The sequence below is a fragment of the Neopelma chrysocephalum genome, unplaced genomic scaffold, assembly GCF_003984885.1.
Source record: "Neopelma chrysocephalum unplaced genomic scaffold, ASM398488v2 Primary Assembly neopelma1_43, whole genome shotgun sequence".
Lineage (NCBI taxonomy): Eukaryota > Metazoa > Chordata > Aves > Passeriformes > Pipridae > Neopelma > Neopelma chrysocephalum.
The window spans coordinates 16,989,014-17,002,483 of record NW_020897702.1 but is presented as its reverse complement, the minus strand read 5'-3'; the positions used below and the strand labels follow the sequence as shown (position 1 = coordinate 17,002,483).

The window sequence follows — 13,470 nt, the reverse complement described above, 5'->3', positions numbered from 1 at the left end:
AAAACAGTCTTATAGAACAGGAGAGACTATGAAACAGTTTTCTATAATTCCACTTAGAAATAGGAGAAAAAACTAAGCAGCAAGGAAGAATTTTCACCATTTGATCAGAACAGCCACTGAAAATAACAGACTAATGTGCTGATCTTATGTCTTCATAGCTAATAAACAGAGAATGTTATAATTATCAACAAGATCCTTAGCAATACCAGGAAGTTCTTCCCCATGCTATGCCCACACACGTGCACTTTCTGGTTGATGAAACAATTTTGGTTTTAGTATGTAGGTGTTTAAATTCCCAGGGAAACTTTCAATGATCTCTGCAATTCCACCAAATACACTGCTTACTGCTGCTGTTACCAAAAACCAGTTACACCATATGATGCAGGAACTAATAGCTCAGGTGTGTTTTCATCTGTAATCCTAGAAATTTTATTAATTAATAAAACTGTATGGTCTGGAGGAGGTGATCAAGAAAAAAAGCAATAGCAGATCCAAAAAACATATTTCAGCAAGTCGCAACAGGAGTGGTTATGGTGGGATTCCAGCACTACCACTATGCCAAGATCACCACAGCTGCGTCGGAAAATAGAATGAAAAGAAATCTATATAGAGACCCTAAAAAGTACTCTCTGAACATTTGAAGTAACTATTAATGCTGTGATTGTGTAACATAAAAATTAGGATGTAGTCAAAGTATTTTATAATTCACAAAATATCAGCATGTGATAGAAATGTTTAGGAATACGGTTTAAAAAAAAAAAAAAAGAAAAAAAGTCATAGGAAATTTAAAGAGCATAACAGCCTCTATGCATCTTTCCCTTTCAGAATTTAGAGTGGTGCATTTTCAACATGTGCCTCTGCCACTTTCAAGATGACCCCCTACTTTGTCCTCAAGACTTAGAAGAAAGAAGCGTCCTGGCTCCCAGTACACCCAGTCACCCCCTCCCCATCACCGGAAATTGTTTCTCAGAAAAGGGATCGGATGGGAGTGGGACTGCCTGGGTGGCGGAGCCCCAGGGTGCGGGACAGAGCTGCCTGGGGGCCGGGGGCAGGGGCGGGGAAGGGAACGGACAGCGGGAGGCGGGCAGCGGACGCTGTCCTTGGTGCTGAGCACCGCTCGCCTCCGGCTTTCGCCTCTGTGCAGGTCTATGGAAGGGGAAGGCAAAAAACCAATCAGCCTAAAAATCAACCAGTGGTAAAAATTGCCACAGTGGTCACATTTGGCATGCAGAATCACATTTTTACAAATTAATTAAATAAATAGAGCTGGGTCTTGGAGGATACTATTGGGTAAGGTTAACTCCCAGCATAGCCTGCACTGCCACAACTAAGTGGCTGTGCACACAGACGTATATATCTGTGCAAGCAGACTGGTTCTTAGGTCTCTATCTCCCTGTTCGGATAGCGGTATCACTGTCCCTCTCAGTCCATAGTGAATCATTTTTGTACATGGAGACATTACCTTCAATTACTAAATAAGGAACAGACAGGGTTCGCTGAGCAGAGCCAAGTGATTTGTCCCAAGGTCACACAGAAAAGTCTATGGCTGAGCTAAGCCTGGCTGTCCCTGGCAAACAAATACATTCCCGTTTCCATTACACCTTCCTAGCAAGACAAATCTCCACTTGTGAACGGAAGGACAATATCACACCCATCACCAAGCCCAGGTATTATAGTACCCCAGCCCCCTGCAGCTCCACACATATCCTGCTCCTGGGGAAGGATCAGTGCCTGCTTCCCTCCAGCACCCCGACACCCTGATGCCCCAGCAACCCCTAGAGAGGTACCACACCAGTTGGCTTGCTGGTCCACCAGGAGTTGTACTGGTCCTTCAGCAACCAGGGCACAGCACAAAAACAAGAGAAAGGGAGAGAGAGGGTGGAAGAGCCTCTCCTGCATCCACAGGGTTTCTATCCATAATCCAGGGCACACAAATACCCTCTCCCACCCCACATCATTACCTTGTCCGTGGCAGCAAATGCTTCTTCCCACAGTGTGGCAAACTGATCCTTTTGATGGCAATAATCAAGCCAGGTAGGGGTAGGCGCCTCCTATTTTCAGCCACGGCAGAGAATAGCACTCCTCACACAGACCTTCTGGAGCTGAATAATCCTCAAATGCCTCTGCAAAGATCACCAGCAGGTGAGCCCCACTGGGCTAGCATTGTCACTCCTCCAGCTATAGACACATCCTGTTTTCTTCTGATCACAGGCAAATACTGAGGACCGAGTATCCTACCCCGCGAATGCATGCACATACACACACACTATGCAACACGCTGTTCTCTCAGAATCGCCCAAATCTCATTTGCAAGAGGCGTGAACGGTTCCTGGATTTAAGGGAGGGGGAAGACATGAGGAGGAGGAATAAACAAACGATGAAACAACAGATGCTCTCTGGCACCATAGCCTTGGTCTTCCTAAATACTTACTGCAGCTTGACCCACCTGCTTAGACACCTCTGCCCTTCCTCACACATGCACGGTAGCAACCTCTCTGCATTTAGAAGGGGCTAACCCTGCGTTTTTCCCTGCTTTGAAGGTTGCAAAGTCCCCCTACAAACCGACATCTCCTTCCTGGCAAGTAAGAAAGCGGCGATCGGTTCAGAGCAGCAGCATCCGAATGGGGAAAACAAACAAACAAACGAACAAAAAAACCACCAAAAAACACCCAAACAAAAACCTGGTTAAAACCGAATCGCGGAGAAGAGTTTACCCCTGCGGTCCCGGCTACCGTTTGCGAACCGCCCTCGCCGAAGTTTGCTGTCCCTGGGGTCGCGGTGCTGGGGTCCCGGGCGCTCTGCTGCCGCACCTGCGGGTCTGGGCTGGGGTCTAGGAGGCTTTTCGTACGGAGGAGCACCGGGCTTCAGCGCAACTTTTTAGTGCCACCAAGTGGCATAGATCCCTTCAGGAAACCAAGCAGCCTGCCAGCCCCGGGCTCTGCCTGCTGCTCTCTGGCACGGGGAGAGAGGGGGATGCGAGACTAGCGACTACCCCACTACACACATACACGGACAGCGATATCAAGCAGAAAGGAGGGACTGTTTGCCACTGGAAGGACAGGTTGCCCTCTCCAGCCCTCGCCCCTTCCCTTGACTGCAGAGCAACAACACCGACAAGACGAGGACTGATGTCCCTGCCAAGGGCAGATGAAGTTGCCAGCCCTACCGGCGGGTTGTGCCCCCCTGTTCCTGTTCCCTGCCGGCTGCTCCCTGCTCCTCCCCACGGCAGGTGCCACTTGCAGCCACCCCTTCCTGCCGGGCTCCCTCCTCTCCAGCAACCCGGGCTCCCTGGACCCAGAGGCGCTGCAGTTCCCCGCCAGCCTCCTGCCTCCACAGCCAGCATCCCTGGACCGTATCTGCAGACCTACGGGCAGGCTTCTTATTTGACTACCTTCTGCCCAAAAGCTCGGTACCCTACGGTCCTTCTTGCTTCCCCACCCTCCCACAAACCCCACACCAACTCTCTCCCATGCTATCTGCTGCCCGCACATCTACCTTGCCTCGATTAACCCTTCCCTCCTGAAGTCAACCAAAGCTTTGCCTTCTCCTCTGGTATCACTGCATTCTCCTAAATCCTCCCCCTTTCCTCTCTCCCCCGTCTCACGGCTCAGCCCCACACACCCGGCTCCTGCTCCCATTCACACCCAGCCGTCCCGCTCCTCTCCAGCCCGCTGCACAACACAGCACTGCAGTGATCCTTTCCTCTGCCTGGGGTGGGCATGGACCCCTGGCACAGGGCTGGACACGACAGCTCTGAGCTTGGGGTGGGGATGTATGGGTACACATGGGTGGGTGGGAGGGGTCCGAGGTAGCCTGAGCCCCGACAAACTCAACACTTCCCTGCACTCTATTGCAACAACAGCAAACACCAAGGAACCCTCACAACACAATGCTAGACAGAGATCATCTCTTTATTCAAAGCTATTCTTAGCAAATAAATAAATAAAGTAAAATAAAATAAATAAATAATAAAACAAAATGTCATTTAAGTAAGAGCTGGTGTGGCATTTAAAAGGCTGCTGGGTCTGAGCATTTACCAGCCTGTATTTGCAGGGAAGGATTAGCTTGTGCATCCATTTTCGAGAATTAACAGTCTTTGCCACTGCTCCACAGCTTGATGCTCCCTGCTGGTTCCCCCCTCTCTGGGTTGCTGCTTAAAATATTATCTTTTTTTTTTTTAAGCAACTGCTGAATGACCCAAATCCTGCTACTTGGTGTAGCTGCCCCAGTGCGACTGCACTGCCACATCCAACCTGCACCTTATCCTCCTCCACACCCCTTCCCCCCTGAGTTAACTTGAATTAACAACTTAACAACTTAACAGTTGTTGTGGAATAGAGGAAGAGGGATAGTCTTGCTATGGCTCCAACCATGAACCTAATTCCCTGTGATCCCTTTATTGCTGTTTCTCTTCCACCAGATTACCAGCTTGACTGCTGCTTTCATCCCCAAGCATGAAGGATAGAGATCCCACATGTCCTTACCAGGTGTGGAGCCTGGTTTTTTTCCTTCACATCCTCCTTTAGTCCCAGCCTGGGGCTGGCTGGGAGCCCATCAGATGGCACCTGCTTCACATTCTTGCCCAACCCTCCTGGTTTCTTCAGTCACTGGCAGAGGCCAGTTTTTAAGCAGAGGACACTGTGAGGGTGTGTGCCTGTACCAGTTTGTTCCCTCTATGCAGTTCCAAGAGCTGGTGCTGGTGCTTGAAGGGATGAAGGCAGATTAATTACATGATAGGAGAGATACCACTAGTTACCATTCTTGTCACTGACCTGGTGGGGTGATAGGTAAGGACCATCTTTTCTCTTCCTCCCTACACCCAGGGTCCTCTCAGACGTTGTCTTTCCCATTAACCATGGACTGAAATTGCTAGAAGGTCAGGAACCTGGAGACAGACAAGAATAGGGGAAATATATTTGCAGAGAAGGCACAGATTACAGAAGGAGGGGAGGGATGTGTCTGCAGAAGGGAAAGATGAGACCAAAAACAAAGTGGTATTACTGTGCACAGGAGGCTCGAAGGAAGAAATGCTGGAGGAATCAGGGGAGAGGAGAGGTGCCATTGGTTTGCTGGGCTGTCATAGCAGTTGTCTGTCTTCTCCTGGGACTGTGTGTGATAAGGGAGTCAGAAAGCAGCCACCTCTCATTGCCAACAGAGAGAACCAGTTGGCTGGCAGGATGGTGGGTGACCCACAGCAGATGAGATAAATGATCCCCACACAAGAAGGACACAAAGATTTGTGTAGAAGCAACGGGGAATGCAAAAAAGCTCCTAAACACACATCCCCAAGGACTCCCTGTAAATCATAGCCCAGAGCCAGAGTTCACTGTGCCAGATGTTTGGAGCAGCTGGATCAAAGATTAAAAGAGGTAAACAGAATGGGTGGGGGTGGCCAAGGCACTTACATTCCTAATGCCTCTTGTTGACCCTTTAAACAGGGTCCTAATAAACACAGGTATATAAAAGGTTCTTTTCTCTTGCTCTCTTCCTCCCCTTTCTCTTCTCCTCCAGTTCCATCATTTTACACAGTTTTCTCCACTGGTGGTAGATTATTATTCCCCTACCAAGAAATTTCACCGACTATTTTGACACTATTTTAAAAGTTAATAAAATGAAAGCTTTCTTTACCTGTTTGCAACAGCACCAGCAAAACATAAATAAACCAGTACCTGAATAAGGAGACATAATGACTACGTTTTATAAGCCCACTATTGGTAACATTCATTACTTTTGTGGCAGTAGAACCTATAGATACTAACACATTGGGCAAGGCTGAACATGTTCTCTATCTCTGCACTCTGAGCAGCTCATGCATAAAGAAAATTGCAGGGTAAGTCTCCAGGTGTGATCAGTGTCTCTAAAGAGTGAGATAACCACCCTAACACTTTCAGACTGAAAATAAGGAGGCTACGGGAATACGGCTCCTCAGCTCCAGAATGAATAAACCATGTAGGACACAGGCAACACAATAAAAGACAGAGTACGGAGAAGAAGGTGATGTTGTATTGACCAAGATAAGCCAGGCACCTGTTTTCTTGCAAAGTAATCTCTAAGACAAAAAAAAAAATAATTTAAAAAAAATGGATATTTTGTGGTTGTGGAGTCATTAGGATGAGTCCACTTCTCTGCATAGATTTCAAAGTGAACCTATTCCTCAGAGGGATATCTATATCGTACCAGTGTGCTTTCAAGGAATCTGTGACTAATTTTTGAGTCTTGGTTGTGCATAGGTATAGACACTGAAATACCTAACACCTCCAAGACTCTTCTGGTCTGTGCAAGGAATCAACCCTCAGCTCTTATTAACTGGGAAAAATCAGAAGTCCCAAACTGAACCTAGCTCTGAAACTTCAACGTTATTCCATATACTCAATCCCTGACTAAGGATTCTTACCTTAGATTTAGATTTAGAATCTACGATTGGAAGTGTCTATAAGATCTAGTTTCGTCTGACCAGGAGACAGAATACGGAGGTCTGAGGAGAATGCTTGCAAGAAGAGTATAAAAGGGGAACATGAAATCTTACTTATTTATGGAGATTTATGTGAGTAATGGGGTGCATCAGATGTGGCTAAAAGATTGCAGAATACATATGTCTTCAGATTTGCCCACAAGAAATTTTTTATGAAAACGAAACCAGATTGCAGGGTGCCTGAAAAAAAACCAAAAAAACCCAAAACAAATCAAAGCAAACAAACAAAAAAAACCAACCCAAAAACCACCACAAAATGGTTGAATATACTCTAGGATTTTTTTCGATGTATCCCCCCTGTAATTCCTTCTATGCCCTTTCCAGGGAATGAATTTCATGTCTGAAGTGGCTATACTTGCCAAAGTGGGTAAGTAGAACTTCTGTGGCATTAAAACTCTGTTTCATGTTAGTAGGAGTATTCAGGGTCAGTAACTTCAACTGAGGAAATTTGGTTTATATTTACCTTTATGACTAAAGGTATTATTCCTATTATTCAAGGTCAGTTTCACATTATTTCAGTTATTATAAGCATTTTTTAAGTTTTAAAATTAATAAAAATGCATGACATTTGTGTGATTTCTTCGTTTCCTTTGTCATTTCCACTTTCTTTATGTATGTATGCATTTTGTCTCCAGCTATTTTCTCCTATGCTGTTCCAATCACTATTTTCCACTGAAGAATTCCAACACATTCATCAAAAACCTCAAAACTGATGTGTAAGGATCTTAATTAAATGCAATCAGCATGCACACACTGAAAGCAGAGCTTAGAGTATAGACAGGCCTCCCTACTGAAATTCAAAGAAGTACCCATGACTCCAAAACTAAACAAACAAACAAACGATTGGATAACACTACAGTTCTCATGAAACTCCACACCTTACAAAGGTGTTTTTGTCTCTGCTGAGGAAAGTGGTTTAGCATTCTCACATCATTCAAAATCAGATGCCAGTGCTCCTACTTCTATTCCACGAGTTCCAATCTGAGTGGGGGAGTGCTTTTAATGAAGGCTGACAGAATGAAACCTCCATTTATGCTGCTATATGTTATACTGCCTTCTCTCTGCAGTGAGAGTAGTACTGAATGGGTGAAACTCAACTAGTAGGTTCCCTTGGGGATTTGAGCTCACCCTTGTTTATCCCAGACTGGCACCTTCAGCTGAACAGCGGGGAGGCAATGCGGATGGGGTTGTCAATGTTGTGAAGTCCCCAAACCTACACAAAGGGAGATCAGATCTGTGTTACTGTTATTGATTCATGTGAATAAAACTCAGGGAAATTCCTAGCTCTGAAATGGAACTTTACTCATTTCATGTTGTTGACTGCAGCTCTTTGAGTGTTACTATCCAACCAAATCCTTATCTACTGAGTGGTCTATCTGTCAAATCCCTGTCTATCCAATTTAGAGACAAAGATACCCTGCAGGACAGTGTCAAATATTTTGTACAAGTCCAGATAGATGACATCAGTCACTCTTCCCTCATCCACCGATATAAGCCTGTTGTAGGAAACCACCAAATTTGTCGGACGTGATTTGCCCTTAGTGAAGCCATGTTGGCTGTCACCGATCACCTCCTTATTTTCCATGTAGCTTACCATAGAGTCCAGGAGGATCTACTCCATGATCTTTCCAGGCACAAAAGTGAGACTGACTGACTCATGTTTCCCTGACTCTTTGTTTTCTCCCTTTTTAAAAATGGGGGTTGAGTTTTCTTTTTTCCATTCAATGTGAACTTCATTGGACTGCCGTGAGTTCTCAAATACAAATGTGAAGCTGCTCCTATCCATCCATAGAAGGCCTCATCCACTCGGTCTTCCTGGTTGGAAGCAGACCCTCACTATAATGTCACCTGTCCCTGTTCTCCTTTTCATCCTCACCTATAAGCTCTTGGTTGGCTCTTCCATTCCCAGGCAGGGCTCCATGCACTCCAGCTGGTTGTTGACCACTGGGGAGATATACCCTTTGATTGGAGAGCCAACCTTGGGACTATCCTCTGTGGACACAGAACAGAGTATAAAGATGAATTTCACCTGAGCAAAATTCTGTCCTCTAAATGAAAGTGGCAAAATGTCACTGCAATGCTCCACACTAATCACCTTACTGGTTTATTTCAGCTGAAACACTGTTATTTCTAGCTATTCTTGGCCAGCTGATTCCTCCTGCTGACACTGTGATATGAATCCCGTTCCCTCCATGAACAAAGGAGATTGGCAAAAGACTGGGAAATACATAGCACAGAACAACCTAGCTCCTGCAGTAACACAGACTTGGATCAGCACCTGACTGCTTGGCAGTTCACCTACCACAGAAGGTGACTTGGAGCCAGCTCTGTCTCCTTGCTTGTAGCTATTTCTGTGCAAAATGTCAGCTGCGGAGAAGAACCTGTAACAGTGGCAGGGGTCATAGACACAAAGTAATTTCAGTCCCTCACCCTTCTGTAGGACACCAAAAAGAGAGAAAAAGAGAACTACAGCCAACAGTAACCAGAAGTGCTGTGTTTAGTGTATGTCTTTAAATTATAGATCCCCAGTATTGCTTTCTTAGGTAAACAATTACTGTAGTTACCATAGGAACACTGAGTAGACAAAAAAGCCTTTGCATTTTGAAGATGACTACTTTTTTGAGACCCAGCAATGTGAATGGCTTCTGTTCACATATTTACACTTACTGTCGATTTAAGTTTCTGCATGGCCCATTGAAGAAGCAGGTACACCTCGCTGTTTTATTGGCATGACTTCAAGCACTGAGAAAGCTCTTGAGTTTGTGTTTTTTTGGTGGTTAGTTGTTTTTTTTTTTCACTCTAGAAATGGAAGAGGCTGATTAAGAAAATTAGTAGATAAATTACTTTGAACTATGATTAAATACCAAATGCAATTCTCTTACATATTGCTCTCATTTTCTCTTGGTAAACCTATCTACACAACCATCCAAAAATTTTGCTCTGTCAAACTTCATGTTTCTCATAATAGCCAAATTTCCTTATATAAAAAGAGAGATTTTTTCTTTCTTTGACTATCAGTGCCCACTAAAAGAAAATAAAACTGAAAGAAAAGTAGCTTTGTTGTTGGATGATATACGACTCTAGATGTCTAAGGCTGCTTTATTAAGACGAAACCAAAGTTGAACAGTCATATTAAATTTATACTTAGAGCTCCTCCGATATCTTTTCTGGTTTCTTCTTTCAAGGTCAAAAGAGTTGTGCCATGGCAGCATGACACATGAATAATCTGGTTTCTAATGGATTGCAATCATTGACAGAAACGTATGAACATGAATGACTTGGGTATTAAGAGTGGGTACACAACAAAACTCTCCTTATCAGACATAGGCTACTGTAACGTGATATCTTCCTCTGGTCAACTCTACTTCCTTCATAATCAATGGATAGGAACTGGTGCTTGGCTGATGCAATTAGTGTCATCCTAAAGAAGTCTTCATATGAATTCACCTTAAGATTGGCCAGTTTTTGAAAACAAGACTAATTGAGGAGCAGATAGCTGCCTTATGAACTCTTAGAGTTACGTAGGATGAACACATAACATGGTTTTCATAAAATAGGCAAAACTGCATTTAAAAAACTATCTGGGTAAGAAATTGTCAAGATTCAAGCATAAGCTTCTTTTTGGGGAGTGAGGGAAATAACCGCCTGTTTTTTCCCCAGTATGGGCCACTAGCTGAATATGAAGTTTAGTTCACTTCTCCACTTTTTCTGTGTTTAAACATCAGGCTGTGCATTAAAGTAGCTCAGAGACATGGTGTACTCAAGCATGCTCTGCACTTATTCATTTTTCAAACCTACCCTATCGTATATATTTCTAATGCAGCTACTCCCACAGCATTGAGCTGACAGAAATGCTGATCACAGTACGGCCCCACTGAGATTCCCAATACAAATTCTGACCATAAGAAGCCATGTGAAAAATCCCACTGTGACCCCAAGAAGTTCTAAGAGATCATTTCCGACTTAGGATGAAAAAAAGAAGTAAATGAAAAAATATTTGGTTATAATTCTGTCTCTGAATAAGATCTCATGGATGAGCACTTGGATCCTCTCTGAGTGCAGCAGAAGTAAAAAGGCATAAAGAATGAGTGAGGGAACAATAAAACCCTTCTTGTAAAACATGTTTTGATAGAAAAAAAAGCAGTGTCTTTTCTTCCATTTTTTGTACCAGTGCAGCTCTACTGCACTTAGATTAGAAAACTGCAGTAACTTCTCCATTTTTCTAGTAGATCTCTAGAGTAGGCCAAATGCTTGCCTCCCCTGCTTCCCACACTTTTCTTAAATGTGGTGGTTTCTTGCTAAAACAAAAAATAATTTTAAAAAAAGTATTTACTCAAAAATCTTCCATTCTCTGTTAACTTAATATGAAGCCGGAGTGAGACGAAGATGGGCCTTGTTAAAGTCATATAATATCCAAAGCCTGCATTAAGATAGAAAAATACTTATTCTTGTACAGATAGTTTTTTTTTTATGTGTTTGAAGCCAGTACCCACTGAATAAATTGCATAAATGAAATCAATGTGAAATAATAGACCCAATCTAAGAAAGAGGATCATCTTAATCTCTCCAGTGGTTGGTAGACATGACATAAAAGAAGACTAGTGGTTATGTGTAATGTCAAAACTGCAGTGATGTCTATGCATGCATTACTGCAAGGAAGGCAAAGAGGTATTGTTTTAAGCAGAGATAAAATGTTGTGCTATACAGAAAAAAGAAACAATTCAAAACTCTCAGTCACACAAATTTCACATCTAAACTGGCCCCAAAACATTGCTTTGTCCACTGGTCTATTAACCTCAGTGGAGGAAGAGAAACAAAACTCCCATGATATGGTCAAGTTTGTTAGGACCATGTTTAAATAGACAATTCTCTTCTGAGTTGATGCTAATATTTTCTCAGTAAAGAGCTTCTGTTTGTTAGGATTTTTAGAATACTGATACTATTCCTGATTTCTTGACACTGTTCTTTTGTTTAGATATAAAACAATGTGATTCTACTTACATGGAGTTTAGCATCTTTGAAATCAAGAATGAAAAAGCTTTGCCGATGCAATGAGGGAACCAGTTGTACAAGACACATCGGCCTAGATTTTTTTTTCAGTTTTGGACACAAAGCATTTGCAAACTCTTTGAGACTGACACTACTGACATTATGCCTTCAGCAGCAAAAGAACACATGTATTGTCTGGAAATAATCTTAATAATTTCATTCAAAAATTAATATAAAGAAAAGGAACTAAGTGTGGAGGAAGACTGTAAACTAACTCAGTACAGTCATTTTGATAATGATTTGCTACATTAAAGAAGATATCGAGAGTGTACATTGCCGTATTTTCTTTGCGGTCATATTCAAGAAATGTTTTCCAAATATAACAAGTTTGTTGCTTGTGTTGCCTGAAAACAAATTACTCCTGTAGCCAGAAGTGAGTTATTGAAAGATTGCTTCTGGAACAGATAAAGATTTTTAAAATACCATTAGGAAGAACTAGGATAGCACTAAGCCTAATATCAGATTAATCCGTGTGATAGGAAGTATTCATCACAACTCACTTTGGGCTTTTGTGATATAGATTCATTATTTTTTTCTACAGCTCTGCTCATACCAACATGCAATATCCAAATATAATTAAACAGATCACATTCTCTTCAAAAATCATGCCTTCTGAGACACAGAACTTTGCTCTCTTGCAGTCCTGTAAATTGGAGTCCTCCAGGGTTTTAGTATCACAACTGTCCATGTAAATTAAGTTTTATGGGTTTGCTACCATTTGAAAACTCTGCAGATTATCATCTTGCTGTGTGACCTTTTCCTGAACCTGATAAAATAATCACGATTTTTATTCAAGTAGAAAAATAAAATGAGAAGTAGTTAACTACAAATATTTTAGCCTTTGCCTTCTCATCAATTTAATGTCATCCTCTGATTTTTGTAGGGGAGTCAATCTTCCACTTTGTTAATTGTTTGTTTTGGGGGGTTTTGGTTTTGTTTGTTTGTTTGCTTGTTTGGGGTTTTGTTTGGTTTTTTGTTTGTTTTGGTTTTTTGTTTGTTAGGGTTTTTTTGGATAGGAGGGATAGTTTGTGCTAATATCAAGTTACAGAGAAAGTATGAAATATAAAACATTCAAATGGACTCCCCACATACACATGCATACCCCAGATGTGGCAAGTACAGATAACAGTCCCCATGGACATAAAGGTTAAGAAGCAGTTGCACATCTTCACTTTGTGGAACTTGGTATTCCACCTCATTTAACCAGTCAATGTTTGTTCCAATCTTCATCTAAGCCTAAAGACCAAAAAGAGAAGAGAATGTGAAACTTTGGAATTAGACTCTTGCTTGTAATCATGATAAAAATATCCATAAATTAAATCAGCAATCTTCATCTTCCCAAATTAAGACTATAAAAATGTCTATATAGTGAAATCCCATCAGTTTGTCCACTATGGTTAGGACAACTCAGAAACAAAAAGAATATTATTAATTTTCCTTAAATATTTGCCTTAATTGGAGAAGAATACATAGCAAGAGTCACCACTGACTGACTCTTCAGTGGACATTATGTCAAAGAAGTCAAGAATTTCTAACAATAAAAATGCTTTAGTAGACCTTCCCATAAAATACTAATTTTTAAATAAAAGCTGTTATAGACAGCAATAGTAGATAAAAATGAAACTGAAGCTAATAAGTTATATACAGCATTTCAAGAATTCAGAAACTTTGCATATTTGAAATCTTGCAGACATCTGAAATACTGGAAATAAAAGAATGAACTAAAAAAAATCTAGCAGGATGCTAAAGGTGTTTTTATACTTTCCATGTTACCCTTTACTGTCTCCTGCAAAGAACAGTAGTGTAAAGCAACTATCTTGATGACTTTTTGATATTCAAATGCTCTAGAGATAGAAGACATACTTGGATTATATTCTGCTTTGACAAGCTTTCAATGTCTGCATGAGAAAACAAGGTTGGATCTTGAACTTCTATAGCTTCATACAGAT

General features: G+C 42.1%; 1 protein-coding gene across 7 annotated transcripts in view; it reads right to left on the bottom strand.

Annotated features, from left to right (window-relative positions):
- The window catches only part of GRM5 (glutamate metabotropic receptor 5), a 256,892-nt gene extending 253,164 nt beyond the window's left edge, over positions 1 to 3,728 (bottom strand). For 2 of the 7 annotated variants that reach the window (XM_027677469.1, XM_027677470.1), the window contains exon 1: positions 1,962 to 2,319. The gene's annotated coding sequence lies outside the window, so the exon portion shown is untranslated. Of the gene's footprint in view, positions 1 to 1,961; positions 2,321 to 2,681; positions 2,961 to 3,621 lie in introns of those variants that run through there. The other 5 variants (XM_027677466.1, XM_027677465.1, XM_027677468.1 and 2 more) reach the window with 5 other exon arrangements.
- Positions 3,729 to 13,470: the final 9,742 nt, after the last annotated feature.